At 40.5% G+C, this 21,455-nt stretch overlaps 1 non-coding gene across 1 annotated transcript; it reads left to right on the top strand.

Annotated features, from left to right (window-relative positions):
• The first annotated feature begins 20,789 nt into the window (after nt 1–20,789).
• On the top strand, nt 20,790–20,896 carry LOC118492655. Its single transcript, XR_004894658.1, has one exon. It is a non-coding gene; the product is annotated as a small nucleolar RNA R71 (small nucleolar RNA).
• Nucleotides 20,897–21,455: the final 559 nt, after the last annotated feature.

Genomic DNA, 21,455 nt, shown 5'->3' with positions numbered 1-21,455 from the left:
TGTTATTTACTATCTTTTGTGTATTATATGTGGTATATAAATAATTTATAAGATTTCTAAAAATATGTGTGGCTCGTGTATGAGAATCGGTGCGCTTTTGCGCTTTGTGTCTCAGCTCAGGACTCTGTCACTTTTGTGCGCCTTGCGGATTTGGATATGCAAATTCAAAAACTTGGAAATTGATTCAATGAGGTTTCGACTAGTTTGATAGAAAATATGTTTAGTTTAAATCCTTGTGATTCATTTTCTAAGTTTGACATATCTAAGATAATGACATTTTCTGAGATGTATCCGAATGATTGTGCTAAAGAAGAAAGAGGGTGTCTTCCGGGTGGTCTTACGGTCTTTTACCACCCTTTAAAAGAAGGTGATACATTTGCAAAATTGAATGGAATGTGTGACCTTGCTCGTGTAATGGTGGAAACCAGAAAACATAATACTTTTCCTTTGGTTTATCGGATATTGAAGTTAGCTTTGGTTTACTGGTTGCAACCGCAACCGTTGAAAGATGTTTTTCTACAATGAAGCTTATCAAGACGGATTTACACAATCGAATGAGTGAAATGCTCTAGTTTGTGCGGTCAAAGAGAAACTTTTGATAAAGTTAAAGAAGCGGATGTAATGGCTCGATTTTAAGCTTTCAAAACCGAAGAGGAGAAATGTGTTAGGTATGTTTTTAAATTTATTTATTATCGTGTTTCTATTTTTGTTTCATTTACATTGTATGAAGTACGGTAAATTAAATTTTGAACGTTATCCATAAAATTTTGGTCTATATCCTCCACTGGTTGGAGGTGGGAATTATGGGTCTGGGTTTCTAGGGTGGTGGATCATCACGAGTTAGAATTTAAGGTTGTGTGTGTGGAATTTTTATAAAAACCGACTACACACAAATTTGAATTTTTAATCTTGGTTTTTTAGTTATGAACACAAACAACACTTAACTCTTCATCATGATGGCGATGATGATGAGGGTGAGATAGTTAAAGATAGCAGCAAAGTGATTAGTTGTTCTAGACATAATGATGTTGATGATGATGATCATCATGATGTAGAGATTAATGAAACTAATCCTCAAGTTAGGAATTATAGTTATGATGTTGCAGAAGTTTTGACCGGTGAAATCAAACAAGAATCCCAAAGTTTTGGCGAGGTTATGAGGATTACTTTGAGTATATTCATCATATTAGTCCACGATTAACCGTAAATTATTTGTTTTGATTCTTTTTTGTACAATGTTTAATCATAATTCTTGTTTTTGCTAATCTACATCAATTATATGCAATTCATTAAGGAAGCTTCAGTTGAAGATGGTTGTGATTTTGGAGGTCTCTAATATGGGCAATGATGAAGATGAACGAAGTGATGAGTGATGAAGCGGTTGCTGGTGAAGGTAGGGTGGGATATGGTGGTGGGGATGTTGATCAGTTCTGTTTTAAGCATAATAGAAAACATGAAAACATACCTGTTACAACAGACAGCGTAGTGGAGAATCTAGTCAGAGATGTAGCCATTGAGTTCGACATTTGTTAGGATGGTCTGGTTCCTCCTTAGGGTGCAAACTAATGATGGTGATGATGAAAACCGAATAGGGAGTTCCGTTGTGGAGAGGAGTTCGAATGATGTTATTAGTGATTAGGTTAGGTGTGTAACCCTTTAACCTCTACATAAGTCTCCTTATATATGAACCCAAGAGGAAACCTAATTAGTTAATTAGGGTAATATGGTCCATCAACAATTACCAACTAATTATATAATAGGTTATAATATATTTTGATCTATATTATGTAAATGATTATAATGGCTACTAGATTAAATATTATATCATAACATATTTAATCTTACATTCTCTCACTTAGCCAAGTAATCATTTACTATGAGTATTAGTGGTGCGTGTTAGTGTGTATATGTTTTAGGTATATATTTTAAGCCCTTTTTACACTTTTTAGCCAAGTTTTGAATTTATAAAACACGATATTTACTAACACTAAACACACATATGGGCAAGTGCACCCATCGTGGACGTAGTATAGTGTTGGTAAGATACCGAGGTCGTCCAAGGACACAAGAGCTTTTAGTACCAGTTTATCCTCAACGTCTAATTAAATCAAAATGTTAGAAAAAGGTTTTAAACTAAGAAAATAAAACTAACTAAAATGCTGAAAATAAAAACAGATAGACAAGATGAATCACTTGGATCCGACTCGTGTGTAGTGTAACCTTTGATTATTTTCGCACTTTTGCACTTGTTTAAGAGATTATCTTAGTTATTGTAGTAGGCCTCTCTTTTGAAGGCGACGTTACCCTCAACCCAGTAGTTTGAGTCAGCAAGGATACAATCCTAAAGGGTCGGATTATTGAAAGATAATTAATTAAGTTATTAATGCATAATGTGGTAGGCCCCTTTTTTGAAGGCGACGTTACCCTCAGCTAAGTAGTCTGAGTTAGCAGGGATACAGTCCTAAGTAGCTGGGTTAAGGTTTTAATAGTAGTTTAACTTATGAGGGGATCAAAGAGTTTGGACCCCCGCCATCCAATACCTTTTGGGCATTGAAGGAGGTCCTACTAAATTTGACCCAGGTCCTTTGCAGGATCTATTCACTGAACAATGGCAAGACTCTTACCATACCGTTCCCTTAACCCCCGACCAGGTAGCCAACATACCTACATATAGACCGTGGAGATATGAATGGTGAAAATCTTTTATTTTATATAGACAGTAAAATAATGCTAAGACACCACGGACAAACGATAAGGAAGAATCACCTTCAACATAAGAAACTAGTAATTAAAGTCATTAATACAAAACCAATTAAAAAGTGCAAAAGATTAAAAATAAAAAGTATTACACTAAACACTTGTCTTCACCAAGTGATGTAAGAGACTTAGGCAAACATGGCCTTTGATTGTCAAGAACTCTTACGATCAATCTTGGATCCCGAGACGACTCACACACTCTATGATGGACAATGGATGATGGTGGGGGATGATGGTGTTATGATGGTGGTGGGTGGTGGGTGAAGTGTGAGAGAGGTGGTGTGCCGAGGGATGAGTTGCAAGAGCTCCAAACACTCATATTTATAGGCTGAACAGAAGCTCGGGCACGGCCCCGTGTCCGCTGGGCACGGCCCCGTGTCCATCTGACTCTCTCTCTTCATTAATTGTAATTCGCAATTACAATAAATGCGCCTGCAATAAGTTGACCACGCCCCCGTTCCCGCTGGGCACGGCCCCCGTGGTGGGCAACAGAAGCTCAATGAGTTTGTCTTTTCTGCTGGCACTTGGGCAAGGCCCCGTGCTCACTGAGCACGGGGCGTGTTCAGTCTTCTGTCTTCTTTGTTTTGCTTGTGAAGATGCTGTCGGGGGGTCGGGCATATCACTTTTGTTCCTTTTCTTGTATTTATGTTAGATTTTGCTGTCTTTTTGCTTCTTTTGTTATTTTGAGCTCATTTAATCCTGAAAATACAAAAGGAAGACAAAAGCACACTTTTTTCCAACATGAGTACTAAAAAGGGTTAGTTTTAAGCCACAATTGATGTAATTTATATGTTGCATTTTCACATCAAATACCCCCACACTTGAATCTTTGCTTGTCCTCAAGCAAAACTCTTTATAATGTGACTTTATTCACTCCCAAATGGAATGGGTAGAAGAGAAGGTTTTTGGGCTTGTCATAGAGTGTCGGAATTTCCAAGATTATTTAGGTTTTATTTTTATTTATTTGCAATCCTATTCGTCATGATTTATTAAAAACATTTCATAAGATAAATTGTTTATTAGGGCATAACATACCTCTTTAAAATTCCAGTTATATACAAGTTCACATACCTCACGGGGAATCACTCAACACTCGGCCGAATGTGTATTTTTAGTGAATCACTCGAGATCGGCATGGAACTTACTTCTACCATAAGCTTGCCAAGCAATCAATCCTCCTCCTTTTTAACTATATACCTTTGTAAATATCAAGAGGACTTTTTGGGTGAAGGGTTAGGCTTGGGCTAAAGGTGGGTGGTTGGGTTAGTGGTTAGTAAAAGGGCGAAAAGCGTAACAAACGTCGGTTTTTGAAAGACTTTTTATTTTTCACATTTTTATTTTATTTTGATGAACCAATTGTTTAAAATAAAGTTATTTTTTATGAACTTGTTTGTTTGTTTGGTTTCATCAATATATATATATATATATATATATTGGAAGAGTCATCAGAAAACCGAACGTTGTTACTAAAAGAAAGGTTTAAAAATAAAAAGGTTTAGGTGGGTAAAAAGGGTGATTGTTTTGGGTTAAGAAATGAAAAGGTTTAGGCTCAAAGGGGTTAACTAGGGGGATTTTGGGTAGGTGGTAAAAAAAATGAAAAATAATGGTGTAGAAAGAAAAAGGGTTAGTCCTAATGCCTCCATCATTTACTTACTCGGGTTTAAGTTGGTAAGGACCAGGAATGTATTGTGGTGGCAAGTTCTAGAGTCGTACGAACCAAGCGGCTATTCAGACAAGAAACGAAAAATGAGCATTTAGTGTAAAGATATGTATTTGTATGCTCGATAAAGGCTCAAAACTCACTTTTGTGGGAAGGGGTTTTTTTATGTGATCAAGTATATATAATCAAATTATAACTAAGTTTATCATGCCTTTTCATAATTTTCTTATGTTGGTTCTTTTTATCACGACGCTATCGGTTGTAAATTTAAAAAAATATAACCTTGTTAGAACTTGAATTTCCAACTTAAACTTAGACAAGTAAAAAAAATGAAAATTTTTGAAAAAAATTTGGGGTGATTAGCGGTTCCAATAGAGTTTTGTGTAAGGCTTGTGTCACACCCCGATTTCCACGTGTCACCGGCGGGCCCGGTGGGGGAGTATCGTGACGTGGTTGGCAACGTAATAGTCAAACAACACAACATAATAATGCACAGCGGAAGCAAATTAAAATATGATACGACCGAATTTATTTATTGTAATCAAAGTCACAATATCCGGGTGTTTATCCACAGTAGGATCGAAACAAAATTACATCTAAGGTTCAACAGACTTCAGGCATCTTAAGTTTGCGAGACTTCTACTGATGCTTAGGAGAAATCCCAGCCCATTTCGCTTAGTACCTGCATTTAATCTTTTTGGGAAAATACGTCAGTTTACACTGGTAAATACAATCAACTGACTCATTTTGTGAATTGATTGAAAATTGGTTTGGATGCACGTGGCATAAACATTTTTGTTTAACTTGGGAGAATTATTTAATATTATAATCTTGTGAACGAATTACATGTTACTTATGCGTTCAGTAGCCCGAATCTTGTCCGGGTTAAAGATCAATAGATACACCACATCAAAGAGTTATACACGGACGGTGTACGCCTACACCCCGTGCTCAGGTCGTGGCCATCTCGTAAGATGATGCCAAGGATATCCGGGACATGGTCATTAACCCCCCAAAGGCTGTAAAGTAAACAAGACTGTTTAAACGAGCCGATCAAATTATTCAACTACCCACTTTAACGGTGGAGATTTGATGCCCGATCAAGCGGTATGCTATATACCGTAACCCAAGCCCGTATAGGGAAAATAAGTTAAAAGTATTTACCTGATGCAAGTATTAATCACACTAAGCAAAATGCACGTAGCTTTTACTGGTTCTCCTAATCTGCAACGAAGGTTTATAATAATCTATTAGAATTGCTAACGGGTCTTTTATTAAGCTTAAGCTTAGACCGGCTAGTTTCAAGATACGGTTCGTACGCACGATTAAACGAAGACCGGACAGAATGTGATTCAGACCCGACAAGTTTGAAGACTTGTTTAATATGGGTTTATTATTCACATTCTGGATTTTGAGATAAAACCGTTAAGGTTTGACCCGTTTCGGCCAATTTATGTAAACTTGTTACGTAAACCGAACCGAACGTGAAATAAGCGTAACGGGTATCCGTAAGAGCCATATACAGGTTTCCTAGGTTAATATGCTTCAAATATGTTGTAACATCAGTAGGATGTCTTTCATTATGCCCGAGACGAATTTAAACACAAACTATGCCCCGTAGGGGTAGTTTGGTCATTTTAGAGGTTGTAAAAGAGTTTGGATGTTTAACTGAGTTACAGGTCTGATGTAAACAGTAAACATACTCAATTTAATATGTTATATCAGTAGACTAAAGCATGTATGTGAAACTTATCATTTTTAACCAAACTAGGCCCCGTAGGGGTATTTTGGTAATTTCACATAAGCCGAAAAGCTCAAAACTGAAGTCTGAGTTTATCAACCTTTGCTTACTGTTAAAATATTATAATTTGCCTCTTATATCAGTAGGTATCAACCCGGGTATGTCCAATATGATTTTAAAACATACTATGCTAGTTACGCCGTTTTATTAACATAAAGCATCAGTGGGTATTAAGTTTGATACCAAAAAGTAGGCTTAACTAGGCTATATGCTAATTACGCCGTTTTATTAACATAAAGCATTAGTTTTGCGATAATAAGCATAACTCTTAATCTACAAGTCAAACTGATGTCAAACTTTGCATACAAGTTTATATATCAGTATTTAAGGTTTCTACACTGTTACATTTTCATAAATCACGTTTTAAGGTGATAAGGGCATAATGGTCAACATATGAGCGATTAACGGAAACATGCATATTAATTGGGTAATCAACAAAACAAGTACAGAGGCTTATACTATCATGTAACCCAACCCTAATGAAGCATTAAGGCATTTCCAATTCCATCCAACTCGGGTCAGAACTGAAGTCAACGTAAAAGTCATAGTTTCGTGACTTTCGGTTCCGAACCGGTTTAAAACTGAGAGTTGTCGAGTCTGACGAGTTTAGACATGTCCGTACACTTATTACCAAGTTATATTAAGTTTAAAACAGGTTACGCGCATCACGTATTGCTAATCGTGCATAAAATCGTAATTTACATAACTGTTGACTTTTTCGGTCAACGTTTGACTCGACAATTGACTTAGTTATGTTTGAAATCAGTAAGTGCCCTTATAAGGGTTTAATACCCATATGATTACCTACCTAATGGTGCTTTTAAATCGAGATAAGACTGAGTTATCATTAACTAATCATGAAGTCAAACCGTAGTTACGTCGGTTTGACTTTTAGCTAAATAATTAAGCTAAAACTAATTTAGAAGGGATTAGCAAGCTTACTAGTGTTTAATGGTTGATTAGGGAGGCTTGTGATCTGCTTGAAAGCTCCTCAGATGATCCACAAATGCAAGAGAAGGTGTGAGAATGAATGTTGCATAAGGTGGCCTTATATAGTGAATTAACCCACCATAACATGTTGACATCTAGCTCTATGATCAACCACAACCATCCAACACATGTTCCTAGTGCTCTAGCACAGTTAGGGGTCGCCCAGCATGTTGCAATTGCGTTTAGAGGTCGTTTCTGTGCGTGTACAGGGGCCTGACCCCGTTTTCTGCACCTGGGCCTTGGACGCGGCCCGCGTCCCATTTCCTCGAAGCCCAAGCGGGCCGCATGGCCTGCCAGAATCTGATTTTTGATTTCTTTTGTTTTCCAACTTGACCTTTGGTTAAATTGAAAGGGTAACTAGGTTTTTAACTCGCATTTTGACCCCTTATACTATACCCACATAGGCTTTAGGACTTATACCCACTTTGCCAAGTCCTCGTACACTTCCGATTAACCCGAAAAGCCTTAACTTTCAACGTTAACACTTTAACACTTCGCACACGAATTTGATCATAACTTTCTCATACGTTGACGAAACTTTACGAAATTTTAATAGTGCATTCTAGTGAGCATAACTAATATTTACAAAGCTCCGGGTTTGTCAAAAGGTCACTCAGAGGTATAAATTGAACATGTTGACACATTTGGTCCCTGTAGTTTGAAATCTCTCACATTTAGGTTTGTATGATCCATGATTTATTCATTTGAAGGTATGAGCATCGCGTAGGGTTAATGTACATTACATTTATTCACAGTTGACACTTGGAATACGTATATTCTCATACTTTCCACGTTTGTCAACTTTAGTCCTTCTATAATATTCCTTCCACGCGTTTACACATTTGACACGTGTCTACACATTATTGGACGTGAATTTTCGAGGTGTTACATCCTCACCCCCTTAAAATAAATCTCGACCCGAGAGTTACTGAAATAGATAAGGGTACTTTTCTTTTATCGTGGATTCAACCTCCCACGTGTATTCGGGACCTCTACGGGCATCCCATTTGATCTTTACAATAGGCACATGTTTTCTTCGAAGCTTCTTCACCTGTCGATCTTCAATCGACAAAGGTTTTTCAACAAATTTCAGGCTCTCGTCTATAAGCACATCTGTATGTGGTATCACCAATGATTCATCAGCGAAGCATTTCTTTAGATTGCAGATGTGGAATACATTGTGAATTCCACTGAGCTCCTCTGGTAAGTTTAGCTTGTAGGCAACCGATCCGACACGTTCGATAACCTCGAAAGGTCCTATGTATCTCGGGCTTAGCTTGCCTTTCTTACCAAACCGCATCACTCCCTTCTAGGGTGACACTTTAAGTAGGACTTTGTCACCTACTTCGAAGTGAAAATCCTTACGCCTTGGATCAACGTAACTCTTCTGCCTATCCCGGGCAGCTTTGAGACGGTCACGAATCTGGACAATCTTATCCGTGGTTTCGAACACTATCTCTGGTCCTGATAACTGGACATCTCCAACTTCCGCCCAACACACTGGCGATCTACACTTTCTACCATATAATGCCTCGAAAGGCGCAGCCTTAATGCTGGTGTGGTAGCTATTGTTGTAGGAGAATTCGATCAATGGTAAGTTCTTATCCCAACTACCACCCAAATTGATTGCACATGCACGTAGCATATCTTCCAACGTTTGAATAGTACGCTCACTCTGACCGTCAGTCTGGGGATGATAAGCCGTACTAAAATTTAGACGCGTGCCTAAAGATTGTTGGAAACCTTTCCAAAAATGCGATGTGTATCTAGTATCTTTGTCAGAGATAATAGATACGGGTATGCCATGCAAGGCTACAATCTTATCAACGTACAGTTGGGCTAACATATCGGAGCTATAAGTCTCCTTGATGGGTAAGAAATGTGCGGACTTAGTCAGTCTATCGACTATAACCCACATCGTGTCATTTCCTTTCCTTGTCTTGGGTAACTTGGTGATGAAATCCATAGTTACACATTCCCACTTCCACTCGGGAAGTTCAGGTTGTTGTAGCAAGCCTGACGGCTTTTGATGCTCAGCTTTGACTTGCGCACAAGTCAAGCATTTGGCTACATGAGCGGCTACAGACTTTTCAAGCCTATCCACCAATAATTTTCCTTCAGATCTTGGTACATCTTATCAGCTCCCGGGTGAACGGAATATTTGGAACTATGGGCTTCCTGGAGGATAACATCTCGTAGTCCTCCATGAACGGGAACCCATATTCGTCCGTTTAATCTTAAAATTCCGTCTTTGCTAAGAGTTAACTGCTCCTCAGTTACTCCTAACTTTTCATTCGGATAGTTAGCTTCCAACACAGCTTCTTTTTGTGCAGCTAACAACCTTTCTATCAAATTGTTCTTCACTTCAATGCTCTTGGCATTGATTCGGATGGGTTTCACCCTTTCCTTACGACTCAAGGCATCGGCGACTACATTCGCCTTGCCGGGATGGTATCTGATTTCACAATCATAATCATTCAAGTTCTCCATCCAATGGTGTTGCCTCATGTTTAATTCTTTTTGATTAAACAGATGCTGGAGGCTCTTGTGATCAGAATAGATCACAAACTTGATTCCATAAAGATAATGCCTCCACAATTTCAGTGCGAACACAACGGCACCCAATTCCAAATCATGGGTGGTGTAATTCTTTTCATGCACCTTTAACTGTCGTGATGCATAGGCAATAACCTTGCCCTTCTGCATAAGCATACACCCCATGCCGGTGTGTGAAGCATCGCAGTAAACTACGAATTCTTCAGTGCCTTCAGGTAATGTCAGTACAGGAGCGTTGCTCAACTTTTGCTTCAGAACCTCAAAGGACTCTTGCTGCCTAGGGCCCCAAACGAACTTTTCCTTTTTCTTGGTCAAGGAAGTTAAGGGTGCGGCAATCCTTGAGAAATTTTCAATGAAACGCCTGTAATATCCTGCCAATCCCAGGAAGCTACGAATCTCTGTAGGCGTCTTCGGCTCTTTCCAATTCATAACCGCTTCAACTTTAGCGGGATCCACCTAGATACCACGCTCACTGACCACATGTCCAAGGAATTGGACCTCTCGAAGCCAAAATTCACACTTGGAGAATTTGGCATAGAGTTTCTCGTGATGTAAAAGTCTGAGAATACATCGAAGATGTTTCTCATGATCGGCTTGGTTCTTAGAGTAAATGAGAATGTCATCGATGAAGACGATAACGAATTTATCCAAGTATGGCTTGCAAACGCGATTCATGAGAACCATGAACGCAGCCGGTGCATTATTGAGCCCAAAAGGCATCACTAGGAACTCGTAATGACCATAACGAGTTCTAAATGCTGTTTTATGCACGTCTTCATCTCTAACCTTCAGCTGATGGTAGCCTGACCTCAAATCAATCTTCGAGAAATAACTGGCTCCTTGTAACTGATCGAACAAGTCGTCGATCCTAGGCAAAGGATATCTATTCTTGATCGTGACCTTATTAAGCTCACGATAGTCGATGCACAGACGCATCGACCCATCCTTCTTCTTTACGAACAGAACTGGCGCTCCCCAAGGAGACGAACTAGGTTTGATGAAACCTTTGGCTAACAATTCGTCTAGCTGTGTCCTCAATTCTTTCATCTCGGTGGGTGCCAACCTATAAGGTGCCCTGGCAACTGGTGCCGTTCCGGGGATGATATCAATCCTGAACTCCACTTGCCTATCTGGTGGCAAACCGGGTAGTTCTTCCGGAAAAACTTCCGGGAATTCAGAAATAACATGAATGTCTTCTATCTTTGGTTTAGGGTCATCAATAATTACTTGTGCCATGTAGATGACACAGCCCTTCTTTAAACCTTTTGAAGCCTTGAGCATAGTCACCTGCTCAGGCAGCCCATACTGGGTATCTCCCCGAATGGTAAGTGATTCGCCAGACGGAGTCTTTATCACTACCGGCTTCTTGCTGCATACAATTTGGGCCTGGTTGTGAGATAACCAGTCCATACCCAGCACTATGTCAAAACCAGCCAACTTAAACGGAAGTAGAGACAGAGGAAAAGAATGGTTCTTAATGGATATAACACATCCATCTAACATAGTTGAGACGGTCTCTATGGTTCCATCTGCTAACTCTACCTCATAATTCACTTTTAAGGCTTTGACAGGTAATTTTAGCAATTTACAAAATTTATGATCTACGAAAGACTTATCTGCGCCTGAATCAAAAAGTACTCTTGCAAAGACATCATTTACAAGGAAAGTACCTGTTATAACATTATCGTCTTGCATAGCCTCTTTCGCGTCCATTTTGAAGACTCTAGCATTAGTCTTCTTAACCTCCTCAGGCTTTTTGTTGTACTTTGGGCAGTTGGTCTTGATGTGCCCCTTTTCATTGCGACGGTAGCACGTTGCGTCTTTTATCTTTTTGCAATCCAGGGTTTTGTGATCCGTGGACTTGCAAATTCCACAAGCAAAGGGTTTTGACTGAGTCTGAGAGTTTGACTCCAGTCTGCACTTTCCATAGTGCTGCTTCTTGCAAATTTTACACTTGGGCTTTTCACCAGAATTATGCCCATCCTTCCTCGATTCCGACCCTTTCTTGTTGTCACCGCTCCCACGGTGCTTCTTGTTCGACTTTCGTGAACCATCGTCTTCACGCTTCCTTTTCTCGGCCTCCTTATTCCTCAGCGATCTCTGCCTGACCGCATCCAGAGTGCGGGATAAGGGAATGTCAGCTACCGACCTGAAGGTAGCTGGCCGAGAAGCTTTTACGCTTGCCTTGATTTCCGGGGCCAAACCTCCGATAAAGCGAGCGATTCTTTTTGGCTCCGGGGTTACCAGGTAAGGAACCAACCGGGACAGCGTATTGAAGCTTGTCAGGTAAGCTTGACAGTCTAGGTTCGTCATCACCAACGATAGAAAGTCAGATTCTATCTTCTCCACCTCATGTTGAGGGCAGTAGTTATCCTTGATTAGGGCGACAAATTGATCCCACGACATATTATACAATGGGATTTTTCCGGTGGCCTCAATCAGAGATCTCCACCATGCTAACGCTTCACCCTTGAAGGATTGTGACACAAACTTAACTACATCCCTTTCAGCGCACCCGCTGATATCTACCACCGTGTCCATCTCGTCCAGCCAAGTCATACAGTCGACGGCCCCTTTTTCCCCAGTAAAGTCCCTGGGCTTGCAAGACACGAAGTACTTATAGGTGCAACCCTTGTTACGGGGTTCTTGATGCAGTACTAATTGTTGAGATGGGACACTTTGATGGTTGGTGGACTGACGGTCATCACCATCTTTCTTGGGTCCATTCTTTTTGGGAGGAGGCTTGCTATGAGCCTCAGAATGTGTCTTGGGCTTTGAATGTGGTGCAGAGTGGGTCCTACTTCGAGTACCACTGTATTCCTCATATTGCCTTTCCAAAGCCTGTGTAACAGCGCCGTCTATGATCGCTTTTAATTCAGCACCCGTTAACGTAATCTGGCCGTTCTCATTTTGCTCCACTGGATGGCTATTTATTTCATTTGAGTCAGCCATTTGAATTGAACTGTTGCAGAAAACAAGGACAATATTTTATTCGGGAGTTTTTTTTTTTTTTTTTTTTTTTTTTTTAAGGAATTACCCCTGAGGGTAACTCGTTAACCATGGTAATCAGAGACCATATTTGGTTAACTTATTAATCGTATTAATTTAGGATTTCAATTAAAATTTATCCTAATTATAAACAATAACAATATATATTAGCACATAAGGCTTAGTCACATGGACAATTTGAATTATAAGCTATGATTTCAGAGAATCAAGACTTTTAAGGTTTGAACCAAGTTCTTTACCCTCATCAGACAGGGAGTCATAGCTACCTCTGCCTTATGGCTCATATGGAAGTGAGCTGGGCCCGTAGGCATCATATTACCACGTATGGTAAAATATGACCATCTTAATTGATGATCTCAACCCATGATTCAGAGATCATATAATTGGGTTTGGAATCTTCTAAAGAATCCTTATACATATAAGAATGACATGTGATTTTAACGAATCACTTCTGCCAGGAGTGTTAACATGTTTTAAGATGTTAACAGGGATTTGAATCTTTTAAACAGGTCTTACCATCTTGGCCTGGGCTTATATTTGACACGAGGCTAGGTTTCACACTTTAAGACTCTTAATTAAATAATTACATAGGCAGATTAATTTAAAAGGAATGATCTTTGATTCATTTATTTCATATGTACTAGTTATGCATATAATAGCAACATGAAATTTATAAAACAATTATTCATTACTTTACTACAATATTACATGCTGCCCTAAACGGGTCTTTCCAAATAGCAACTTACCCATGCAGGGGTTTAAACAAGTACTTACCCTCGCAGGGGTTTAATAACACACGTACCCACGCAGGGGCTTAATAACAAAACATACCCACGCAGGGGCTTTAACAATATAATAGTCCACGCAGGGACTTACATAAATAAAATACCCTCGCAGGGGTTTATTAACAAAACATACCCACGCAGGGGTTTATACTACAAGACTGGCCCACGCAGGGGCTCAACAATACTTGGAAGGATTCAGTGGTCCTTCTTGCTCTTTCCTTTGATCAAGCTTGTCAATCCTTGGAAGAACGTTTGTCGCTCCCTTTGCTCCCTGTGAAATTCTCGCTCTACATAGTCCAACCTTTGCAAAATTTCCTCATGATCTGGTGGAGAGAACCTTGGTGGTTGCGATTGCGTTCGTATTATAGGTCTTGCAGGTATCGGGTACCCATGAGTTGGGTATCCTACTCCCCATGGGTCTCCATAGGGTCCTTGGGTGTTATAGTTAGCCGCTACCACATACGGATCGGCTTCGGCGTAATTGTAGTTGGTGTGTACTGGCTGCTCAAACGGGTTGTACGCCATGGAACCCGTGTATGCCGGAATTGGGTTATCAAAACCCATAGGCGGTGGTTGTGGTGCAACTGGACGTGAAGGCCCACCCATTCGTGGATCTTCTTGATGTGGCGGGTAGTGGCTGCCACTTGACTGGAGCGGAGAACTAAAATGAAAGTCTTCGGTTCGTACTGATATGCGCGCTCCGGTTCTCCTACGCCTTGGTGGTTGCGGGGGTGCCGGTTGAACTGGTGGCGGAGGAGGTGGTGGCGTGACTGCCACGAACCTTGGATCCTCAGAGGGATCTTGTTGCGGTTGTTGCTACTGCTGAGGTGATGCATGGCGAGGAGGCGTAAAGTACCATTCGTGCCTGGTAAACATAGCTTGAAAGCTATCTGGACCAACATAGGGTGATCCGTGGAAGGAAGACCCATCCGAGATCTCTATCGGGTGGTTTGGTGTGCCACTGGCAGGCTCGACGGGGTCCGTATCCTCGTCCATGTCGTCCGCATGATCTCCAGAGAAATGATCTTCTGGACCCAATGGGTTAAAATTCCCGGGTTCTTGCAGGAAGTTTGCCGGGTTAAACCGGCCCCTAAAAACTGGTGTAGGGTCACCGAAGGAGTTGTGCGATAAGGATCGCTGTAATGGTATGTATGAAGGTTGAGGGTTGTTGGGCTCATAATCTGGTTATGGCCCATAAGGGTTAGGAGGTGTTGAACTGTGTGAGACCGACCGTCTAGCCGGTTCAAAGAGGTTCCTCCGGTTCTGCTGGGGATCATCACTCTCCGTGGTAGATGGAGCTCGTGCATTCGAAGGTCCAGCTTCATTATTATTGGGGGCGGTGATTGGCCCCTTGCCTCTTCCTCTTCTCCTGAAGAATCTTGGTGGCATTTTGTTAATTCCTGTCAATATGGCATGAGATAACAAAATAAAGGATAATACAAATAAAGTGGGATTTGTCCTATGTTGTAGGTCTAGACTCGAAGTTTAGAATTGTGCAATTGTGTAACTGAGATTAAACACAAAAAGGCTAGTGTTTAATTCGCTCAGTGTTGGCTCTGATACCAACCTGTCACACCCCGATTTCCACGTGTCACCGGCGGGCCCGGTGGGGGAGTATCATGAGGTGGTTGGCAACGTAATAGTCAAACAACACAACATAATAATGCACAGCGGAAGCAAATTAAAATATGATACGACCGAATTTATTTATTGTAATCAAAGTCACAATATCCGGGTGTTTATCCACAGTAGGATCGAAACAAAATTACATCTAAGGTTCAACAGACTTCAGGCATCTTAAGTTTGCGAGACTTCTACTGATGCTTAGGAGAAATCCCAGCCCATTTCGCTTAGTACCTGCATTTAATCTTTTTGGGAAAATACGTCAGTTTACACTGGTAAATACAATCAACTGACTCATTTTGTGAATTGATTGAAAATTGGTTTGGATGCACGTGGCATAAACATTTTTGTTTAACTTGGGAGAATTATTTAATATTATAATCTTGTGAACGAATTACATGTTACTTATGCGTTCAGTAGCCCGAATCTTGTCCGGGTTAAAGATCAATAGACACACCACATCAAAGAGTTATACACGGACGGTGTACGCCTACACCCCGTGCTCAGGTCGTGGCCATCTCGTAAGATGATGCCAAGGATATCCGGGACATGGTCATTAACCCCCCAAAGGCTGTAAAGTAAACAAGACTGTTTAAACGAGCCGATCAAATTATTCAACTACCCACTTTAACGGTGGAGATTTGATGCCCGATCAAGCGGTATGCTATATACCGTAACCCAAGCCCGTATAGGGAAAATAAGTTAAAAGTATTTACCTGATGCAAGTATTAATCACACTAAGCAAAATGCACGTAGCTTTTACTGGTTCTCCTAATCTGGAACGAAGGTTTATAATAATCTATTAGAATTGCTAACGGGTCTTTTATTAAGCTTAAGCTTAGACCGGCTAGTTTCAAGATACGGTTCGTACGCACGATTAAACGAAGACCGGACAGAATGTGATTCAGACCCGACAAGTTTGAAGACTTGTTTAATATGGGTTTATTATTCACATTCTGGATTTTGAGATAAAACCATTAAGGTTTGACCCGTTTCGGCCAATTTATGTAAACTTGTTACGTAAACCGAACCGAACGCGAAATAAGCGTAACGGGTATCCGTAAGAGCCATATACAGGTTTCCTAGGTTAATATGCTTCAAATATGTTGTAACATCAGTAGGATGTCTTTCATTATGCCCGAGACGAATTTAAACACAAACTATGCCCCGTAGGGGTAGTTTCGTCATTTTAGAGGTTGTAAAAGAGTTTGGATGTTTAACTGAGTTACAGGTCTGATGTAAACAGTAAACATACTCAATTTAATATGTTATATCAGTAGACTAAAGCATGTGTGTGAAACTTATCAATTTTAACCAAACTAGGCCCCGTAGGGGTATTTTGGTAATTTCACATAAGCCGAAAAGCTCAAAACTGAAGTCTGAGTTTATCAACCTTTGCTTACTGTTAAAATATTATAATTTGCCTCTTATATCAGTAGGTATCAACCCGGGTATGTCCAATATGATTTTAAAACATACTATGCGTTAAAAACGCTAATTAAGGCGATTAAGGCCATTTCCGGGTTCGATACTAAAATCTGATATTTTTATTTTTCCAGAAGGCTTAAAATAATTTATTTATCATATGTGATCAGTAGCAAAACCGGATTAAGCCTGCGACTATGAGTTATGCTCAGCCTAAAATTGATTAAAAATCTTTAAAATTCCCAAAATAATATATTACATCAGTGGGTATTAAGTTTGATACCAAAAAGTAGGCTTAACTAGGCTATATGCTAATTACGCCGTTTTATTAACATAAAGCATTAGTTTTGCGATAATAAGCATAACTCTTAATCTACAAGTTAAACTGATGTCAAACTTTGCATACAAGTTTATATATCAGTATTTAAGGTTTCTACACTGTTACATTTTCATAAATCACGTTTTAAGGTGATAAGGGCATAATGGTCAACATATGAGCGATTAACGGAAACATGCATATTAATTGGGTAATCAACAAAACAAGTACAGAGGCTTATACTATCATGTAACCCAACCCTAATGAAGCATTAAGGCATTTCCAATTCCATCTAACTCGGGTCAGAACTGAAGTCAACGTAAAAGTCATAGTTTCGTGACTTTCGGTTCCGAACCGGTTTAAAACTGAGAGTTGTCGAGTCTGACGAGTTTAGACATGTCCGTACACTTATTACCAAGTTATATTAAGTTTAAAACAGGTTACGCGCATCACGTATTGCTAATCGTGCATAAAATCGTAATTTACATAACTGTTGACTTTTTCGGTCAACGTTTGACTCGACAATTGACTTAGTTATGTTTGAAATCAGTAAGTGCCCTTATAAGGGTTTAATACCCATATGATTACCTACCTAATGGTGCTTTTAAATCGAGATAAGACTGAGTTATCATTAACTAATCACGAAGTCAAACCGTAGTTACGTCGGTTTGACTTTTAGCTAAATAATTAAGCTAAAACTAATTTAGAAGGGATTAGCAAGCTTACTAGTGTTTAATGGTTGATTAGGGAGGCTTGTGATCTGCTTGAAAGCTCCTCAGATGATCCACAAATGCAAGAGAAGGTGTGAGAATGAATGTTGCATAAGGTGGCCTTATATAGTGAATTAACCCACCATAACATGTTGACATCTAGCTCTATGATCAACCACAACCATCCAACACATGTTACTAGTGCTCTAGCACAGTTAGGGGTCGCCCAACATGTTGCAATTGCGTTTAGAGGTCGTTTCTGCGCGTGTACAGGGGCCTGTCCCCGTTTTCTGCACCTGGGCCTTGGACGCGGCCCGCGTCCCATTTCCTCGAAGCCCAAGCGGGCCGCCTGGCCTGCCAGAATCTGATTTTTGATTTCTTTTGTTTTCCAACTTGACCTTTGGTTAAATTGAAAGGGTAACTAGGTTTTTAACTCGCATTTTGACCCCTTATACTATACCCACATAGGCTTTAGGACTTATACCCACTTTGCCAAGTCCTCGTACACTTCCGATTAACCCGAAAAGCCTTAACTTTCAACGTTAACACTTTAACACTTCGCACACGAATTTGATCATAACTTTCTCATACGTTGACGAAACTTTACGAAATTTTAATAGTGCATTCTAGTGAGCATAACTAATATTTACAAAGCTCCGGGTTTGTCAAAAGGTCACTCAGAGGTATAAATTGAACATGTTGACACATTTGGTCCCTGTAGTTTGAAATCTCTCACATTTAGGTTTGTATGATCCATGATTTATTCGTTTGAAGGTATGAGCATCGCGTAGGGTTAATGTACATTACATTTATTCACAGTTGACACCTGGAATACGTATATTCTCATACTTTCCACGTTTGTCAACTTTAGTCCTTCTATAATATTCCTTCCACGCGTTTACACATTTGACACGTGTCTACACATTATTGGACGTGAATTTTCAAGGTGTTACAGCTTGTTATTAGGACTTGCAAGATTCAAGGTTTTAGCATCCCCCCCCCACACTTAAATTACACATTGTCCTCAATGTGTCCCAAAAATAAGTTTTTAGGTTGATTGAATGTGCAAAATGGTGTTAAAAGCAAAATTTTATGTTACTGGTATCCTGGACACGGCCCCGTGGTGACCGGGCACAGCCCCGTGTTCAGGTGCCAGCGACAAAAATTAAAGAAAAGAAACAGAAGCCTGGACACGGGGGCGTGTTCAGTGAACACGGCCCGTGTCCAGTTACCTGAACTGGGCAATTTTCTGCAGAGTGTGCAGCACGGGGCCGTGTTGGGCGGACACGGCCCGTGCTGAGCTTACTGTAATGAAGAAATTGTTGTCGGATGGCCCTGTTTTCGTGCATGGGGCGATGTTTCTCATTTTCCTTGCTATCCTTTATCATCACGAGTGTGTTTTATTATTGCAAATTAAAATTAAATTAAAAGATTAAACTAAACTAAGGATACTTCTGCAGAATGCCTCCGTGGTGCGCCACATTTATAAGGGTCCTTGGCTAGACCCAAAGTGAGGTTATATGTTTTCCGAGCGGGATGTTTTGCATCCCATGTTGCACCGTCTGAGAGCATCATCCAAACTCGAATCAATAACCTTCATGTAATTGACCGGGTCATCGTCCTCTATTCTCTTCCCAACCCCGAACTTCACTTCCTTATCCCCATATTTTAAAGTGAGTGTTCCGTCAATCATGTCTACCACTGCTTTTGCGGTGGCTAGAAATGGCCTCCCTAGTATGAGGGGGACTTCGGTGTCTTCTTCCATATCTAGTATGACAAAGTCGGCCGGGTAGACGAAATTGTCGACTTTGACCAATAGATTTTCAGTGACACCTTGCGGGTATTTGACGGATCTATCGGCAAGTTGTATACTCATCTTGGTAGGGCTCTTTTTTCCTAGGCCGAGTCGTTTGAACATTGATACAGGCATGAGGTTAATGCTAGCCCCAAGGTCGGCTAGTGCATTACGAATGGGGGATTCCCTGATCGAGCAAGGAATTGTGAAGCTTCCGGGATCAATCTTCTTTTGGGGAAGTTTGTTGAGTACGAGGGCGGAGCATTCTTCGCCTAGGTTAACTAATTGAAATGATTCAATTTTCCTTTTATGAGTGAGGAAGTCCCTCATGAATTTTGAGTATTTAAGCATTTGAGTTAGGACTTCTATAAAAGGAATATTAACATGCAATTGTTTTAGTAGACTTTCGAATTTTGCGAATTGCTCATTGGTCTTTTGACGAATTAACCTACCGGGGTACGGAACCGGAGGAGCCTTGGTGGGCTCTTGAAATAGAGGAGAAGCCTTATCTTGTTTGGGCGGTGTTGTGCTTTCCTCGATTGGTGGCGGCGGAGCTTCCACGGGACCCACGGTACGGTTTCTTAATGTTATGAGATGAACTTGAGCTTTTGGGTTTGTTTCGGTATTACTTGGTAACGCGGCTTGTGGTCTCTCGGAGAAATTTTGAGCTAGTTGACTTATTTGTTTTTCAATGTTTTGTATACTAGCTTATTGATTTCTAAAATTTGATTCCATTTGTTGAAACCGATCCGAGTTTTTCTTTTCAGTGTCGGAGATGAGGCGAGATATAGTATCTTCAAGCCTTTCTTGTTCACCTTGTTATTGAGGGAAATTTTGTGACTCATTTCTTGGTTGTTGAAAATTTGTTCGTTGATTTAGACTTTGTTGGTTACTACTATTGCCGGGTTCTCTCCAACCAAGGTTAGGGTGGTTACGCCATCCTTGGTTGTAGGTACCCGTTGGGGGACCCGACGGCCTAGGTCTATTATCAATGTAGTTTACCGACTTTGTTTGATCATCTGTTTCTTTCATACAACTCCAATTTTCATGTGGCCCACCACACCCTTCGCAAGCCATTACCGAGACCGTTTTATCATTTCTAATTTTTTAATTTTTGAAGAAAGGGCCTCGATTTGGGCTTGTAAAGAAGTGCTTTCATCAACCTTATGGGCGCCCGGGGCAATAGATTTATTGCCTCGGGGAGTGTGCCACTGAAAATTGGTTTGAGCAATCTCCTCGATTTGATTGTATATTTCATGTGGGCGGCGATTACCTAAAAGTCCCCCGGAGCTAGAGTCAAGTGTTTGTCTCGTGTGTGGCAACAACCCATTATAGAAAGTGGACACTTGTTGATATACCGCAAGACCGTGATGGGGACACTTGCGCAATAGCTCCTTGAACCTTTCCCAAGTTTCATATAAGGATTCCCCATCCTCTTGTGAATATGTATTAATTTCAGTCATTAATTTAGCCGTTTTAGCGGGAGGGAAATACTTATATAGAAATTTTTGGGCTAGTTCATCCCAGGTGTTGACCGAACCAACTGGGAGGGCGTTGAGCCAAGCTTTTGCTCGGTCTTTTAATGAAAATGGAAACATTCGGAGGCGGATGGCGTCATTTGATGCTCCATTGATCCGAAAGGTATCACATATTTCTAAGAAATTAGTAATATGTAGATGGGGATCCTCGTCCGCAAGCCCATGAAAGGTTGCGGAGTTTTGAAGCATTTGTATCAAATGTGGCCGAAGTTCGAAGTTGTTGGCTTCGACATTCGGTGCATTGATAGCGGCGCCGAGATTACCTACGGTGGGTCGTAGGTAATCCATGAGGGTACGTTGGTCCGCCATTGGAAGTGGGTCCCCCGAAACCTTCTCTTGGTTTTTAGCTTTAAGTCTTTTTCTAAGAAAGCGTTCGGGTTCTTCTAGAGGTTCTTTTATGTCTTTATTGGAACTGGAGCTCATACACTAAGTAGAAGGTTCAGATGTGGCGTCTGGTTCCAAATCCTGCAATAAAAACAGAAAAGAATGT

Source organism: Helianthus annuus, chromosome 5, assembly GCF_002127325.2.
Source record: "Helianthus annuus cultivar XRQ/B chromosome 5, HanXRQr2.0-SUNRISE, whole genome shotgun sequence".
Taxonomy (NCBI): domain Eukaryota; kingdom Viridiplantae; phylum Streptophyta; class Magnoliopsida; order Asterales; family Asteraceae; genus Helianthus; species Helianthus annuus.
This window is presented reverse-complemented; position numbering and strand designations above follow the sequence as displayed.